General features: G+C 29.7%; 1 protein-coding gene and 1 long non-coding RNA gene across 5 annotated transcripts in view; one reads left to right on the top strand and one right to left on the bottom strand.

Annotated features, from left to right (window-relative positions):
- Window positions 1-17500, bottom strand: part of adam12a (ADAM metallopeptidase domain 12a) — a 251967-nt gene that overhangs the window by 169165 nt on the left and 65302 nt on the right. The window lies entirely within an intron of this gene.
- LOC141376877 (uncharacterized) lies at window positions 4561-6547 on the top strand. Its single transcript, XR_012388221.1, has 3 exons — window positions 4561-4658; window positions 5256-5303; window positions 6160-6547. It is a non-coding gene; the product is annotated as an uncharacterized lncRNA (long non-coding RNA).

Genomic DNA, 17500 nt, shown 5'->3' with positions numbered 1-17500 from the left:
ATCTTACAGTGCTACAATAGTGTTACAATAACTTAATTAACCTAGTTCAGCCTTTAAATGTCATCTTAAGCTGTATTGAAGTGTCTTGAAGAATATCTGGTCTAATATTATTTACTGTCATCATGACAAAGATAAAATAAACTTGCGATTAGAAATGAGTTATTAAAACTATTATGTTTAGAAATGTGCTGAAAAAATCTGCTCTTCGTTAAACAAATTGAGGGGAAAAAAATAAACAGGGGGGCTGATAATTCAGGTGGGCTATTAATTCTAACTTTAACTGTATATTACTTCAATAAATGATTTAATTTTTTTAGTAATGGTCAATGCACAGATATTGATGTTTCACAGTGTTTTTACACCGCATTATTTGAATCTAACAAGCTTGTTTACATTGCTCTACTTACATTAAATCTAAATCCTAAATATCAGAAAAGACAACAGATTTGCTGCGTCCGAAACTGCATCCATACTATACAGTACGCTAAAATCAGTATGCGAGCCGAGTAGTATGTCTGAATTCATAGAATTCGAAAAGCAGTATGCTAGAAGTACCCGCATGACTTACTACTTCCGGCGAGATTCTGGAGTGCGCATCCCATGCATGCTGCGCTATCCCATGATGCCCCGCGAGAGAATTCATGAATGACAGTAAAGTGATGCAACTGACGCAGGTAGGTCACGTGACCATGACAAAATGGCGGATGTAGTATGTCCAAATTCCATTCATACTGTATAGAACGTACTTTTCTAACAGCCGAGTAGTACGTTTAAATTCAAATGCAATACCTACTGAGTAGTAAGGTTTCGGACGCAGCCATTGTTCAGCTTAATGTCAATTTTAATGTTATTGATTAATGCACTTTAATCAGGACTTTATTCATTTATTTTCCTTCTGCTTAAACCCTGGTTTATCAGGGGTTACTTACCACAGTGGAATGAATCGCCACTTACTTGAAAGATGTATTTTTAATTTGAAGTGGTTTAAGTAATGTGTTTTATGTTTGGTAAAATAATCTCTAATTGCATCTTCAGTGATCTTCAGCTAGTTACACGGTGTTGTCTCAATAGGTGGATTTAGAGGGTTTTCGCATAAAAAGCAGACGTGGATTCAGCTGGTTTTGACGCAAAAGAAAATGTACTTTGTTAAAAACCAAAGAATTGTCTTGAGTGACATCTTTGAAAAAAGGTTGTTTTGTTTACCAGCTAATAACTTTATCATTACCTATAAAATGAAACTTCTGAACATAATCAGAGGAGCCTGATAAAAAAAAATACTCATTTACAAGAAAAGAGGTCTGATGAATTTAGAGGGTTTTGCATCTGAACTCTTTATAAGATGTTTTTATGTTGAACATTACTTTATGCTAATTTTAAAACATTATATTATTTGCCTAATAATGTCCACAGTAAAAATGCATATTGAAAGTCTCTTTCAAAGTCATATGATAGACTTGTGTGAGGAACCAACATAAATTTGGTACTATTTAATTCTAAAATGGCTCACTACATGAAAATGTCAATAGTTTGGACATTTAAGAATAATTACCTAATTAAAAAAATAAAATAAAATAAATAAATAAATTCTTTAAAAAAAAAAAAAAAAAAAAAATATATATATATATATATATATATATATATATATATATATATATATATATATATATATATATTTATACATATTTATATATATATATATATATGTTATATATTTTTATATATATATATATGTGTGTGTGTGTGTGTGTGTGTGTGTGTGTGTGTGTGTGTGTGTGTGTGTGTGTGTGTGTGTGTGTGTGTATATATATATATATATATATATATATATATATATATATATATATATATATATATATATATATATTAACAGCCAGAAACAACTATTTATGGTCATTTTCTGAATAAAACGGCATCAAACAGTTGACCGGGTTAAGCAGATCTAATGTTTTTCTTTATTACCCCGTCAAACCATTATAAAAAAACCTCACAAAATGGCTCAATTTCAGATCCGTTTCAATTCCTTCGCTTTATTCGTCCACCTTATAAGGACAAAGAACTCAAACTGGTCAGTTAAACATGAAGTCACCTCACAGAACATAAAATATGGAGAAATGTTAATGAAAGCTGTGTAACGGCCAGCTGACATGAGTAATGCCTGAATGCCATTGTGTGCGTGTAATTTAATGCCTTTAAAATGAAATCTGTTATCAAAAGAACAATTTCTGCACATCTGTAACTCTGGCAGCACATTTTGTGCTAAATACAAGAAGAAAAACGCACGTTAAAAACACACACAGCTCTTTATTGCACTGTGAAACAGCTATGGCTTTTAATAAATCAGTCGAGAATAATGAAAAATGTCAACTCTAGAATAAAAATTAAATATATAGTATTATATAAAAGTATATATTATGCAAAAGGTTTGCTGACTCCTATACACTCATACACATTCTTTCTCTCTCTCTCTCTCTCTCACACACACACACACACACACACACACACACACACGCGCGCACACAAACACACAAAAACACACATACAGACAGAGAGACAGACAGACACACACACACACACACACACACACACACACACACACAGAAAGAGACTCAGACATATGCGCATGCACACACACGCATACACAAATATGATAACAAACAAAATATCTAAATGTTGCATTTTGGCAGTCAGTTTGTTAAATGTTTGGTTGTATGTATATATGTTTTATGTAAATATTGTCATATCACCTATTCGCTCAATTAATTAAATACATAAATAATACTAATAATAATAATAAATAAATTATAATTTATTTGAATAAATGATAAAAAAATTATAAATAAATAAAAACAAAAAAAATGAAAAAAATGAAAAAATAAATAAATAAAACATGTAAAAAAATAATTAATTAAAAATAGACAAATATATAAATATAATATATAATATATATAAATAAACAAATAATTACGTAAATAAATTAATTAATGTAGAATATTTCATAAATAAATAAATAAATATAAAATTAAATAATTTATAATATTGCCTCTTTAAAAGCAACAAGACTACGTCCACGATGGAAAACAAAATAAGATAAATAAATAAATATACATACAATTAAACAAACATACTCTATATATATATATATATATATATATATATACATATATATATATATATATATATATATATATATATATATATATATATATATATATATATATATATATATATACATAAATATACTAATAAATACATAAATAGGTAAATATAAAATGAGGAATATTTAATAAATAATAAATAAATATAAAATTAATTAATTAATAATATGGCCTCGATAAAGTCAACATGACTATTACCATGATAAAACATAAAATAAAATAAATAAATAAACAAACATAATATTAAACAAACATAAAAATATATAAATAAAAAATAATTAATTAAAATAAACAACAAAAAACATAAATAAACAAACAAACAAACAAATAAATAAATAAATAAATATCTAAATACATAAGTAAATTAATTTATTAATAAATAGGAATATCTAATATTGTTTAACATAATGTTTAATATATTTAATATTGTTAATATTAATATGTTTCTCTGATTTCTAAACCCCTGACAGTCGCTGCACACTGAACCCATACGAAAAAGTACAGAACAAACATATTTCCTAAAAGTCACAGAGTCCGGACTGACACGTGGGTTAGTAAATACTCAGTATTGTTTGAGTACTGCAATGCAATTTCTATCATAATCTTTGGGGAAAGCCGTTCAGGCGCACAGATTGAATGATGCTTACAGCAGGCCGTCCACAGAGATATAAAGACTCTTCTGGAAAAGAGTTTCAGCATAACTGGAGCTGTAATGTGATGAACAGAGGCCAGAGGAGAGGACAGGCCTGATTCATGCTGACTTGCATCCAGAAAATATCCTTGTCAAATAAAAAGATGAACTGAGACCACATCACATATAGTCAATCAGTGCTTTATACAATGCAGATGCTTTCAAAAGCAGCCTTGCGATATTAAGAAAATGACAGAATCAGTGATAAAGATTAGTATTAGATGAATGCAGAAATATAATTGAGCCATTATTCATATCAGTTGACTCATCCCGCTTATCTGTGTGACGTCTAATAATAATAAAACAAGTTCAGTTCAGTTATTAGCACCTTGACAAAAGATAATATAGTAATTTTTTCAGCTCAATTATGAAATTAACTTAATTTACTCAATAGAAAATGCTAATTATTGTAATATATGCACTGTAAAAAGTGCTACACTCACAAAGTTGGTTCTATCTACTTTAAATAATTGCAATCTAGTTAATTTTATTTGTTTTATACCAAAAAAATAAAATTTGCTTCCTCTTTACTTAAAATATATCAGTTTTTATATAACTGTATATTTTAAATAAAACTAATGCAATTTATTTGAGTAGATTTTTGTACGTGGTTATTGTGTAGAATAAATGTTATAAAAGTGAGTTGACACAGACAATTTATTAGAGCAGCTGTCGATGTGGGCAGGTGTTCATAAAACGTGATTTTAATAGTTTGGCGTGACTCCTTTTTCATTGCCCGGGATTTAGCAGGCAGACGCAGCTTCTGCAATGGTCGACATTAACTGCTCCCAGCAGCGGATCTGATTAACACGGTAAGTTGCAAATTTAGCCGAATGATAATTGTAAAGTCATGCAAAACTGCTGTCTTCGCTAGGCAGGTGAGGTTTTAGCTTTGTAAATTGTACTGTAGCCTCAGGTATGTTAACAGTTAGACTGCTCTCACATGGAAAGCTAAGTTGGCTAACGCTAACCAACGCTAGTTTATACTAACGATTAAAAGTGATATTATTGAGAAAAATAGTGAAAGTAGTTTTAAAACACTTAGTAGGTAAAACTAACGTTGCAGAACCGATTAACAAGGTCACTGGTGGGCGGTCGGGGTGTGGGGGTTCAGTTTGTTAGCGCTAACTTAGCTAAAGTTAGCTCACCTAAGTTATAGCAGCACATTAAGGATGGATATTAAATTCAGAAACGTATGCAACAGTTAAGTAGTTTGTGTTTAACGTAAGAGAAAGTATAACTTAAAGTTTGTGTTTTAGAGATTTAGTCCATAAGTTTTTTAATGCTGCATAGTGAATAAATTACAGATTTACAATTTATTTTAACTTAAATTACATTTACTACTGATGTTTACAGAACCATTTAAATTGTATGCACCTCATTCTAAAATGCATGTTCTTGGTCTTTAGATACCAAAGTGATTTTGTTACCTGTGGATCTTCAAACTTCACATCCAGGTAAGAAAAACATTAGATACAATTACAGCTATAATTATTTGCAGGTAAGTAAAACATTGGTAAAATTGCAAACAATAGTGGGCTCCATAGAATTAACTTACATTTGATATCTGAAGATTTTTTTTTATGTGTGCAACAGTAAAAACAGTATAAAAATATCCTAATGCAGTTTCTTATTATCTGTCAGTCTTTCAATAAAGCTAACTGATAACACTGAATCACTGAACTGTCATTTGCCAGTGACATTAAATTTGAAGAAAAAGTCAATTAAATGTAGCTTTAGCAAAAATTTAATGTAAACCTTAATGTAATGTGTAAAATGGCAATGTATTTATTTATTTATTTAATAAAATTTGTATTATGACGTGCAAAGTTTGGTGCAAAATGAAGATGACAATTAAATTATAGAATTTGTATTCTATAATTTTCTTATAGCCGTTTTCAAACAGTTTTAATATCTAAATTAAATACACATTCTTATGCTTTATAAGTTGCCAAAATAAACAAAAAAATGTAATACCTAAATTTTAACAATTCTGTGATTGACAGGAAACCACAATGACATGCACTGTTACACTGAGTAAAATCACAGTTTTCTTTAAAATTTGATAACTAAAAACACCTGGAATAATGTAATTACACAACCTCTATAACCTTTTTTTATTTTTTAAATAAAAGTTAGGTAATTTTAACTAAGGTAATTTTTAACTGATAAACTAAGGTGTTTCATCCATGCATCATTCTCACTGGACTTTTGTAACTTCACTTGTAGTTATTTTCTATTTAGTATTTAGCTATTTAATGTTGTTTGGTAGCAACCACCTGAACTCCTGTTTCTTTTTGTCTCTACCAATAGAGTTGTGAGGAATCAGAGGTGCATGCGGCTGCCCACGGGAAAAATTTGCCATCAGCCCAACACAGTTTGGATTATCATAGGACTGTCAGAGGTTTGCCAAACCTGTCAAATGCATGATGGCTCCTGTTTGGACTTACCGATGTCCTCGACTTCAAGTATCCATCAAAACTGTATACATTTAAGATGTATTAGAGACTCTTTGTGGGACTGGACATTATGCATCCAAAATCTTCATCAAAATATGCAAATCTCCTCACTGAGTTGCCTTGGATGATTTCTCAATAGGATCTGGTTTTATTAATGTTTTTATTTATGTATTGTGTATGTGTAGCCACATTAATGGCCTATTTTGTAGTCACTATTAAAAGGAACATTGATTGATATTGAATACATGTTATGGTCTTTAATCCATCTTCCCATTCTTATTTAATTGTTATTGACAGGAAAGTCTGTTTATCTGTGTTTACTAGTGTATATTGTGCTTACAATATAGAAACGCCGATTTATTTTCTGAGGTTACAGCCAGAAGTCAATTAAATTCGTTTTAAATGACATATGCATGGTTAATTTTATTTAGATCATTAAGTTCATAATACTTAATTAAAATGAGTACAGTCAACATATAGCAATGTATAAGTAAGTTAAGTTTAACAAAAAAAGTAAGTTTATCTGATTTGAGTAATTTTAGAAATATTATTTGGCTCAACTTAATTTTATTGCATTTGTTTTAAGCAATGTTTTAGTGTTTAAAATACTTAAAAAAGGCTGGAAGTTGAATCAACCTAAAACGTCCGATGCAACCACTTGCCTCACTTTTTATAAGTTAGATCTAAGTAACATTTTTTACAGTGTGGTGATTATGGTATATTATTTAGCTCATTTTAGTTGAAGGTTTCTCATTTAACGGCAAGAACCAAATTGTGAAGCAAAAAAACTCAGAAATTACTTTTGAATCCAGATGTAAATGCAGTTCTTGTTGCATTCACATTCAGACTTAAAAACGGATTCAGGTCTCTTTTGTGATAAATTTCTTTGACTCAAGTAAATATGATAAAATATTTTTAATAAAATGTAATAAAAAATTATAAATTAATTAATTAATATGCATGAATAAATAATTAAATATGCATAAATAAATAAGCACAAATAAATATGCATGAATAAATATATAATTATGCATGGATAAATATCTAAATATGCATTTTTCAATAAATATGCATGAATAACTATATATATATATACATATATTTGCATAAACAAATAAATATGCATGCATGAATAAATATTTAAATGTGCATCAATAATTATATAAAATTGCATGAATAATTTTTTTTAAATATGCATGAATAAATATAAAAATATGCATGAATAATTATATAAAATGCATTAACAAATGTATAAATATGCATGAATACATATATAAATATGCATGAATAAATACATAAATATGTATAAATAAATAAATATGCATAAATAAATAAATAAATAAACACGAATAAATAAAGAATTGTGGATGAATACATATCTAAATATGCATTTATCAATAAAATATGCATGAATAACTATACATATACATGAATAAATATATAAATATGCATGAATAAATTATTAAAAATGTATTATTAAATAAATAAAACTGCATGAATAAATATATAAATTGCATTAATAAGTATATAAATATGCATGAATAAATTATTAAAAATGTATGAATAAATAAATAAAACTGCATGAATAAATATATAAAACTACATGAATAAATATAAAACTGCATGAATAAGTATATATATAAATAAATAAATAAATAAATAAATAAATAAATAAATAAATAAATAAATAAATAAATAAGCATAATTAAATATGCATGAATAAAGCAACCATGAAACTGGATATAAACCAGTTTAGTGCAGGCAGTAAATTATTAACATATTGGCTCAACGATTTTGGCCTAATTTTGTTATCAGACCTATAATTTTAGCATTAAAAATAGCATTTATTATTTCTTTGCCTAAACACAGTAACTGTTGTTTCAGTGTAATTTGATGTGACCTTATATCTTGAATAGCAGCTACTGTGAGCTGTTAAATGTTTATGCCAAAACTTAAACTAACAAAACAATCACAATATAATTTCTGTCCAAATCATGCCAATGTAAAAGAACAATTAAATAAGCACTCAAAGTAAGATTGTAAAACAACTCTTGAAGAAACAAAAGCAAAGCTGCAGAAGAGACAGAGAATGAGTGATAAAAGAGAATAAGAGATGAGAGAGTCTGGAAGACGTCCATAATTTAAAAAAAAAAGGCCAGAAAATGACTGCGACAAACACCTCCTCGATCTGCGTCCTGAGGGTTTCGGAGTTGTTCTGAAGTGTCTAATTAATTTGGAATGTCAAGGATCTGCTTTCCTCCATTAATGACCACTGTAAGCTGACAGATAATTGGAGCTCTGGATAAGGGTGTCTCAAACACTGTAATAAGGTCTTGTTTTGCAGGCTCCTACATCTGCACTAATGAAGAACCGTATTCATGTGCTGCATCATTTGCAAAAAGTAGTATGGGTCCAAAAGACTATTAAAATGACTATAACCTTATCATGTTTTTCTAGGAATGTTGTACTGTATTTGTTTTTGAATAAAAAAAAATAGATATAAGAAACTATGTGCTTTGTGTTTACTTACATATTAGAGTATATAATATATTTGATCATTATATATTTCTATATATTTTTATGTGAACATTTTTAATGTTATAAATCATTGTATTTTTGAATAATACAATATAATAATATAATATAATATAATATAATATAATATAATATAATATAATATAATATAATATAATATAATATAATATAATATAAAATATTGTGATACTATAAGAAATAATAATCAATATAATAATTAATAATATAATTTATATACAATAAATCAACAAATAAACCATATTTAATCAAATAAAAAACCCAATGATTATATTTAATTAAAAAACAACCTTATGAATGAATAAACAAACAAACAAACAAACGAATGAACTAACGAACAAAAGAACAAACAAAAGAACAAATGAACTAACTGACAAACTAACAAAGAAAGAACAAACTAACAAAAGAACAAACTAACGAACAAAAGAACAAATAAAAGAACGTACGAACAAAAGAACGAATGAACAAACGAACTAACAAAGAAATGAATAAAACGAACAAACCAATGAAATAACTAACTAACTAATAAAATAACTAACAAAAGAATGAACGAACTAACGAAAGAAAGAATGAACAAACGAACGAACTAGCAAAAGAATGGATTCAGTAACAAACAAAAGAATGAATGAATGAACAAATTAACAAAAGAGCAAAAAAATGAACAAACAAAAAAGAACAAAAGAACAAACGAAAGAATGAAAAAAACAACGAACTAATTAACAAAAGAACGAATGAACGAACGAAGAACTAACAAAAGAGCGAACAAACTAGCGAATAAACGCACTAACTAACGAAAAATCAAATTAACAAACAAACTAACAAAAACAAACAATTAACAACAGAACAAACAAACTAACAAAATAACTTATGAACAAACAAACAAACAAACGAATGAATGAATGACAAACAAATAAACGAACAAACAAATAAACAAACCAACGACAACCGAATGAATGACAAATAAACGACCGAACAAAATAACGAAAAAACAAACTAAGTAACTAACTAACTAAATGAAATAATGAAACTAAATTCAACTATTTAACTGTGGTGCTGGTTTGCAGCTAAAGCCAAGCCATTGAAAACCACATACATGCTGTTTAAGCCTTACACAATTACATGTAAGAACCACATTTAGCATGGAGTTTGCCTATTCTTCTGATTAAGCGGCACGTAAGCATTTCCAACACATCCGAATCTTATCTCCCCTTCTAATGTTCCACTGGATCTGCATCTGTGCTCCATCCGAAACACTTTCCAGCAGTCTTTATTCATCAGCCGCTCAGCTTTATCACTTCATGATAATGTGAGAAGGTGTTGTGGAGCTCTTGTTCTGCTGTCTGACACATCTAGAGGTCGTGTCTCTGGTAATAACACGTCTCCATGACATGCTTTAACTGAGGTTGTCTTCATTTCTACCCCTCGGACTCGCTCACACGCCCCTCATGTTACCATGCCAACAGACCCGAAACCACTTTCGCAGCCTTTGTTTCACTGAAATTAAATACTACATGTGCATTTAAAGTTGTATGCAAAATAAGAATGCAGAAAAACAGACCAGCGAACTAAAACACCAAAATATCAATGCACGATCATATACATCATATGATGCGCATTAATATACTGAATATCCTAATGCAATAAATATCTTTTGACTGCTAATGATGATTGTAGTTTGCATAGTTTATTCTACCGATTTCCCTGATTAATTAGTTGATAGCTAAGAATTTATTTATCCCCCAATAAATCTTTCGATTAAGATCTGCAAAGGTACTATTTATATTTTTATTTATGTAATAAAATAGTTCAAAATAAAATGATACATAAAACAAACATAAGATGTATGAGGTAAAATATGAGACATTGCTATGTTAGTGTTTGCATAAATGTAAATACACAAAAGTGTATTTAAATGAAATGAAAAACTTTAACTACACCTTAAAGTGCCCGCTTTAACATTTCACTTTCCTATAGTGAAAAACTATGAAAATACGGTTGAAATAATGTTAAAATATGCTACACAGAGTGATAACATAGTGGATTTCATTTGATCGAATGTGTGAATGAATGGGTTAATAAATAACTGAATTATTAAATACATGAATGAATGAATGAATGAATGAATGAATGAATGAAAAATAGATTCATAAATTAATGCATGAATAATTAAAGAATGAATGGATTAATAAGTAAATGAATGATTTAATACATTAATTAATGAATCATTTAATTAATTAATATATGAATGAACGAATGAACAAACAAATGAATGAATGAATGAATGAATTAATTAATTAATTAATTATTTAATAATTTAATAATTAAACTAATTAATGAATGCATGAATGGACAAAGACAGACAGACAGACAGACAGACAGACAGACAGAGAGACAGAGAGACAGAGAGACAGACAGACAGACAGACAGACAGACAGACAGACAGACAGACAGACAGACAGACAGACAGATAGATAGATAGATAGATAGATAGATAGATAGATAGATAGATAGATAGATAGATAGATAGATAGATAGATAGATAGATAGACGGACGGACGAACTAATTCAAATCTACATAAAAACAGGTCATTTTTGGAAACAAAATCATTATATACAATCCCTAAAAACCTTCTACATCTTATTGTCAGACTGTAATGCCATAAACAGGCTTTTCTTCATCACTCTGAGTGCAGAAACGGCAGGACTGAAGTTTCCCACTGAGCACCAAATTACACTCCTGCATACGACGAGGCAGATGATGAATAATGTGCTTTCTTCTGTTCATTAAAGAAGATAAGATCTAATTTTAACTCCATTTTCAGTTCATGTTATTCACAGAAATTAAATTTACTTTTACAGCTTAATTAGGGGCTTTGAATACAATGAAGATGACGAAAAATTTAATTCATGCTCTGATCCAGTTGAACTGACACTGAGGTATTTTTGGCGATTTTATTCACATTTATATGACTCAAGGGATTAAACGGTGATTGCAAATAAAATCCATTATTTTAACCATTAAATACCTTTTTTTGTCCTTTAAGTAATTTTTTTCTGCAGCATTGATCCATAAACCTTCACTACATTCACACAAATTATGGTTTTATTATCTGTATTCTAAAGGTGCGTAGATCTGTTCATACATAATTTACCTGATGCACATTTTTACAAAAAAAGGTAGTTTTAAAAACTGATTTCAAAAAAAAAAAAAAAAAAATTCCCTAAAATTACAAAACTTATCCAATAAAAGAAATTAAACATTAATAAACGTAGTTAAATTAAATGTAAAAATTAAAAGTAGAAATTAAAGGAAATAAAATAATATAAAATTAATTTTGTTTAATTTTAAACAAATTTAAAATAAAAAATGTATTAAATTAAATTAAATTAAATTAAATTAAATTAAATTAAAAAAAATTTAAACTTGACTTTAAACCTTTCCAATAAAATCAAATGAAAAATTTTAAAATTAAAAATTAAATGAAATGCAATTAAAAACAATTTTAAACTTTTTCAACTAAATAAAATAAAATAAATGTAAAAACAAAATGTAAAATTTTAAATTAAATTAAATTAAATTAAATTAAATTAAATTAAATTAAATTAAATTAAATTAAATTAAATTAAATTAAATTAAATTAAATTAAATTTAAACCTGACTCCATCACTTAAAAAATTATCATTTTCTTATTTAAAGATAAGGTAATAAGGTAATACAATACAAAATGCTAGCAACTGTTAATATAATCAACCAACAGGTGACTTATAGTGAATGACATTATTACATTTGTATGCTGTCCACCAACAGTGTTGCCCATCTTTAAAGATTTAGTCATTCTAAACTCTGCCTTTCAGAGACCCTAAAATCTGCTCTGATCAGTCAAAAACAAACACCCATTACCAAGTCAGAATTTAAGCTGATTATCAGCACTTGTAAACACAGGAGTAAGAACAGAAACAATCTCTTTTACTGACTTAATTCAAGTTTTCATCCGAATCAATCATTTATTTATAGAAAACATCTTTTCTTTGTCATGCCGTCAGAACAAAAACCCAGCCATGGAACTTCATCGCTTCGTATGAAAGATCTCCAGCTTGACCCTGTAAATAATGTGCTGTCTGCCTCCTACAATGTTTAGAACCTCATGTGCTGAAATCAGAGAGCAGGAAAACAAATCTGAGCTCTCGATTTTGATAATTTCATTTGACGAATGTTTCTTTTTTCTCTTCTCCGCTCTGCTTCATCCAGTTACAACAACTGGAATTCATCAGCAAGACTGCAGCAGGAGATCTCGCTTTTCCTTATACAGTATTAGAAATGCTGGAGCTTTTGAGATTTCCACACCACACCGCCTGACCCTCCAAACTCAGCCAAAGGTCACAGCAACACTGAAGATGAAGGAAAAACGGGTTTTATAACTGTTCTGGATTTCTGCAAATAACACGAAAGAGCCTTTCCAATCATCAAGACAATCAAAGTGTTATACAGCTTTCCTTTTTAATGTGATACTTTGGATTGTCCAACATAAATGACAAAAAAGTTAGTGCCAGACAAAGAATAATCGCAATTAACTCCATCCAAAATAAAAGTTGAATTTGACATAATATACACCCACCGGCCACTTTATTAGGTACACCTGTCCAACTGCTCGTTAACTCCAATTTCTAATCAGCCAATCACATGGCAGCGACTCAATGCATTAAGGCATTTAGACATGGTCAAGATGATCTGCTGTACTTCAAACCGAGCATCAGAATGGGGAAGAAAGGGGATTTAAGTGTCTTTAAACATGGCATGGTTGTTGGTGCCAAACGGCTGGTCTGAGTGTTTCAGAAACTGCTGATCTAATCGGATTTTCAGGGTTTACAGAGAATAATCTGAAAAAGAGAAAATATCCAGTGAGCGGCAGTTCTGTGGGCGCAAATGCCTTGTTGATGTCAGCGGAGAATGGCCAGACTGGTTCCAGCTCATAGAAAGGCAACAGTAACTCAAATAACCACTCAACTGAGGTCTGCAGAAGAGCATCTCTGAACACACAACACGTCCAACCTTGAGGCGGATGGGCTACAGCAGCAGAAGACCACACCGGGTGCCGCTCCTGTCAGCTAAGAACAGGAAACTGAGGCTACAATTCACACAGGCTCACCAAAACTGAACAATAGAAGATTGGAGAAATGTTGCCTGGTCTGATGAGTTTTATAAGAAAATCTGTGCTACACATGAATGAAGTCTAAGAATGAACTCAATAAGTTCAAGGTCACTTATACAGTATCATTTCACCCCCTGTAACTTTAAACACACTGCAGACCTGCTTCTTTTCTTCATGCTCTGTTTCACATCGACACACACAATCCATGACGGCACAGACCTTCTCAATCACTCTCACCATCTATCCATCCATCCATTTATATACCTACATTATCCATCCATCCATCTACATTACCCTTCCATCCATCCATCACCATATTTATTTATCCATTTATCTATCCATATCTCCCCCTAATTATCCATCCTACCATCTATCAATCTACAGTGTCTTGCTGTCTGTTTGTCTGTCTGTCTGTCTGTCTGTCTGTCTATCCATCTACAATAACCATTTATCTATCTATCAATCCATCCATCAATCTACAGTATCTATCTATATATCTATCCATCTACATTGTCCATCCATCCATCCATCCATATACAGTATCTATCTATCCATTGTCTACATTATCCATCAATCAATCTATCTATCTACATTATTCATCCATCCGTCCATCTATCCATCCATTAATATACAGTGTCTATCCATCTAGCTATTGTCTACGTTGTCCATCAATCCATCCATCTATCTATCCATCTACATTATCTTTTTATCTATCTATCTATCTATCTATCTATCTATCTATCTATCTATCTATCTATCTATCTATCTATCTATCTATCTATCTATCTATCTATCTATCTATCTATCTATCTATCTTATTCATTCATCCATCATCCATCCATCCATGAGTGTCTATCCATCTAGCTATTGTCTACATTATCATTCAATCCATCCATCCATCCATCTATCTATCCATCTACATTATCTATCCATCCATCTATCCATCTATCTATCTATCTATCTATCTATCTATCTATCTATCTATCTATCTATCTATCTATCTATCTATCTATCTATCTTATTCATTCATCCATCATCCATCCATCCATGAGTGTCTATCCATCTAGCTATTGTCTACATTATCATTCAATCCATCCATCCATCCATCTATCTATCCATCTACATTATCTATCCATCCATCTATCCATCTATCTATCTATCTATCTATCTATCTATCTATCTATCTATCTATCTATCTATCTATCTATCTATCTATCTATCTATCTATCTACAGTACATTATTCATCCATCATCAATCCATCCATTAATATACAGTGTCTATCCATCTAGCTATTGTCTACATTATCATTCAATCCATCCATCCATCCATCTATCCATCTACATTATCTATCCATCCATCCATCTATCTCTCTAGCTCTCTGTCCATCCATCCATCCATAGTATCCATCTATCAATCAATCTATCCATGTATCCATCTACAGTTTCTATCTGTCCATCTTGAAGTATCTATTCATCCATCCATCTACAGTATCTATCTATCTACAGTACCCATCCATTTATCCATCCATCTATCCAGCCATCCATCCATAGTATCTATCTACAGTAACCATCTATCCATCCATGAGTGTCTATCCATCTAGCTATTGTCTACATTATCATTCAATCCATCCATCCATCTATCTATCCATCTACATTATCTATCTATCTATCTATCTATCTATCCATCCATCCATCCATCCATCCATCCATCCATCCATCCATCCATCCATCTATCCATCTATCTATCTATCTATCTATCTATCTATCTATCTATCTATCTATCTATCTACAGCATCTATCAATTTATCCATCTACAGTATCTATCTACAGTTTCCATCAATCTATCCATCTACAGTACCCATCTATTTATCCATCTGCAGTTTTTATCCATCCATCCATCCATCCATTCATCCATATATCTCTCTAGCTCTCTGTCCATCCATCCATCCATAGTATCCATCTATCAATCAATCTATCCATGTATCCATCTACAGTTTCTATCTGTCCATCTTGAAGTATCTATTCATCCATCCATCTACAGTATCTATCTACAGCATCTATCTATCTACATACCCATCCATTTATCCATCCATCCATCCAGCCATCCATCCATAGTATCTATCTACAGTAACCATCTATCCATCCATGAATGAAGTCTAAGAATGAACTCAATAAGTTCAAGGTCACTTATACAGTATAATTTCACCCCCTGTAACTTTAAACACACTGCAGACCTGCTTCTTTTCTTCATGCTCTGTTTCACATCGACACACACAATCCATGACGGCACAGACCTTCTCAATCACTCTCACCGTGAACATCAATGTCAACCCGAATAAAGTCACAGGTGAGCTTTTCAGACACCAAAGCTCACCCGATGACCTTCTTTACGTCACTATTCTTCAAAAACACACTCTCTGTCTCGCTTTCTGCATGGCCAGTGAAAAGCACGGATGTCCACGTTTGCAGCAGATTCAGTAATTAGACTCAGTTGTGGTGATTTGTCGCCTCCGGCATGAATCTGTCAGAGTCGATTTTCATTTGCATTCAGAAAAACAGAGCTGGCTTCATTATGCTGACCGGTTTGACCGTTTCACGCTGCTCTTTCACTTCTTTCAACCATAAAAAGCTCCACACATGGGTTCTTACAAGGAAAATGAAGATGTTGCACAGTGCCTTGCCAGTTAAACAGAGGTTAAATTAAAGTGTGTCTTATTTGAATTGCAAAACGTTGCTCATGTTTTATTAATTCTCAAATAAATGTATCCCAGCGAACACACACATGCATCTTTTAGACACTTTTGGCAGTCAAATCTAAGGTAATATTCCATGAATTACCATTATTTGAATTAACAAAACAGACAGTAAAATAAAAAAAGTCTTATTTTGATTTTTTTTTGTCTATATGGGAGTGCTAGTGGAAAGTCTATAGAAAGGTGTTTAAAAAAGTATATTAAATAATAATATTTATTATTATTATTATTATTATTATATTACAATTATTATTATTATTATTATTATTATTATTATTATATTTAATAAAAAATACTAAACAATTATTATTACTTTAAAAAATATATAAATATTAGATTAAATAATTTATATTAATAATACAAAATTATTACAAATTATTACATTTCTAGTAGAAATAATAATAATATTAATCATCGTCATCATCATCATTATTATTATTAATTATTATAATAAAATAGTAATTATAATATAATTATAATAATACAATAATGATTAAGTTATTAATTATTAAATTATTACATATTGTTATTCAATAAAATATAATTATTAGTTGAAATAATTAATATTATTACTACGAAATTATTACTAATTATGACATTTCTAGTAGAAATATTAACATTAATAATAATATTAATAATAATAATAATAATGAAATATTTTTAATTCTTTACTTATTAAATAATCATAAAAATATAATTATTAATTAAAATAATTAATAATATTAATGCAAAATTAATA

Source organism: Danio rerio, chromosome 12 (assembly GCF_049306965.1).
Source record: "Danio rerio strain Tuebingen ecotype United States chromosome 12, GRCz12tu, whole genome shotgun sequence".
In the NCBI taxonomy this organism is placed as follows: Eukaryota; Metazoa; Chordata; class Actinopteri; order Cypriniformes; family Danionidae; genus Danio; species Danio rerio.
The sequence above is the reverse complement of the archived record's forward strand: the minus strand, read 5'-3'. Positions and strand labels throughout refer to the sequence as shown.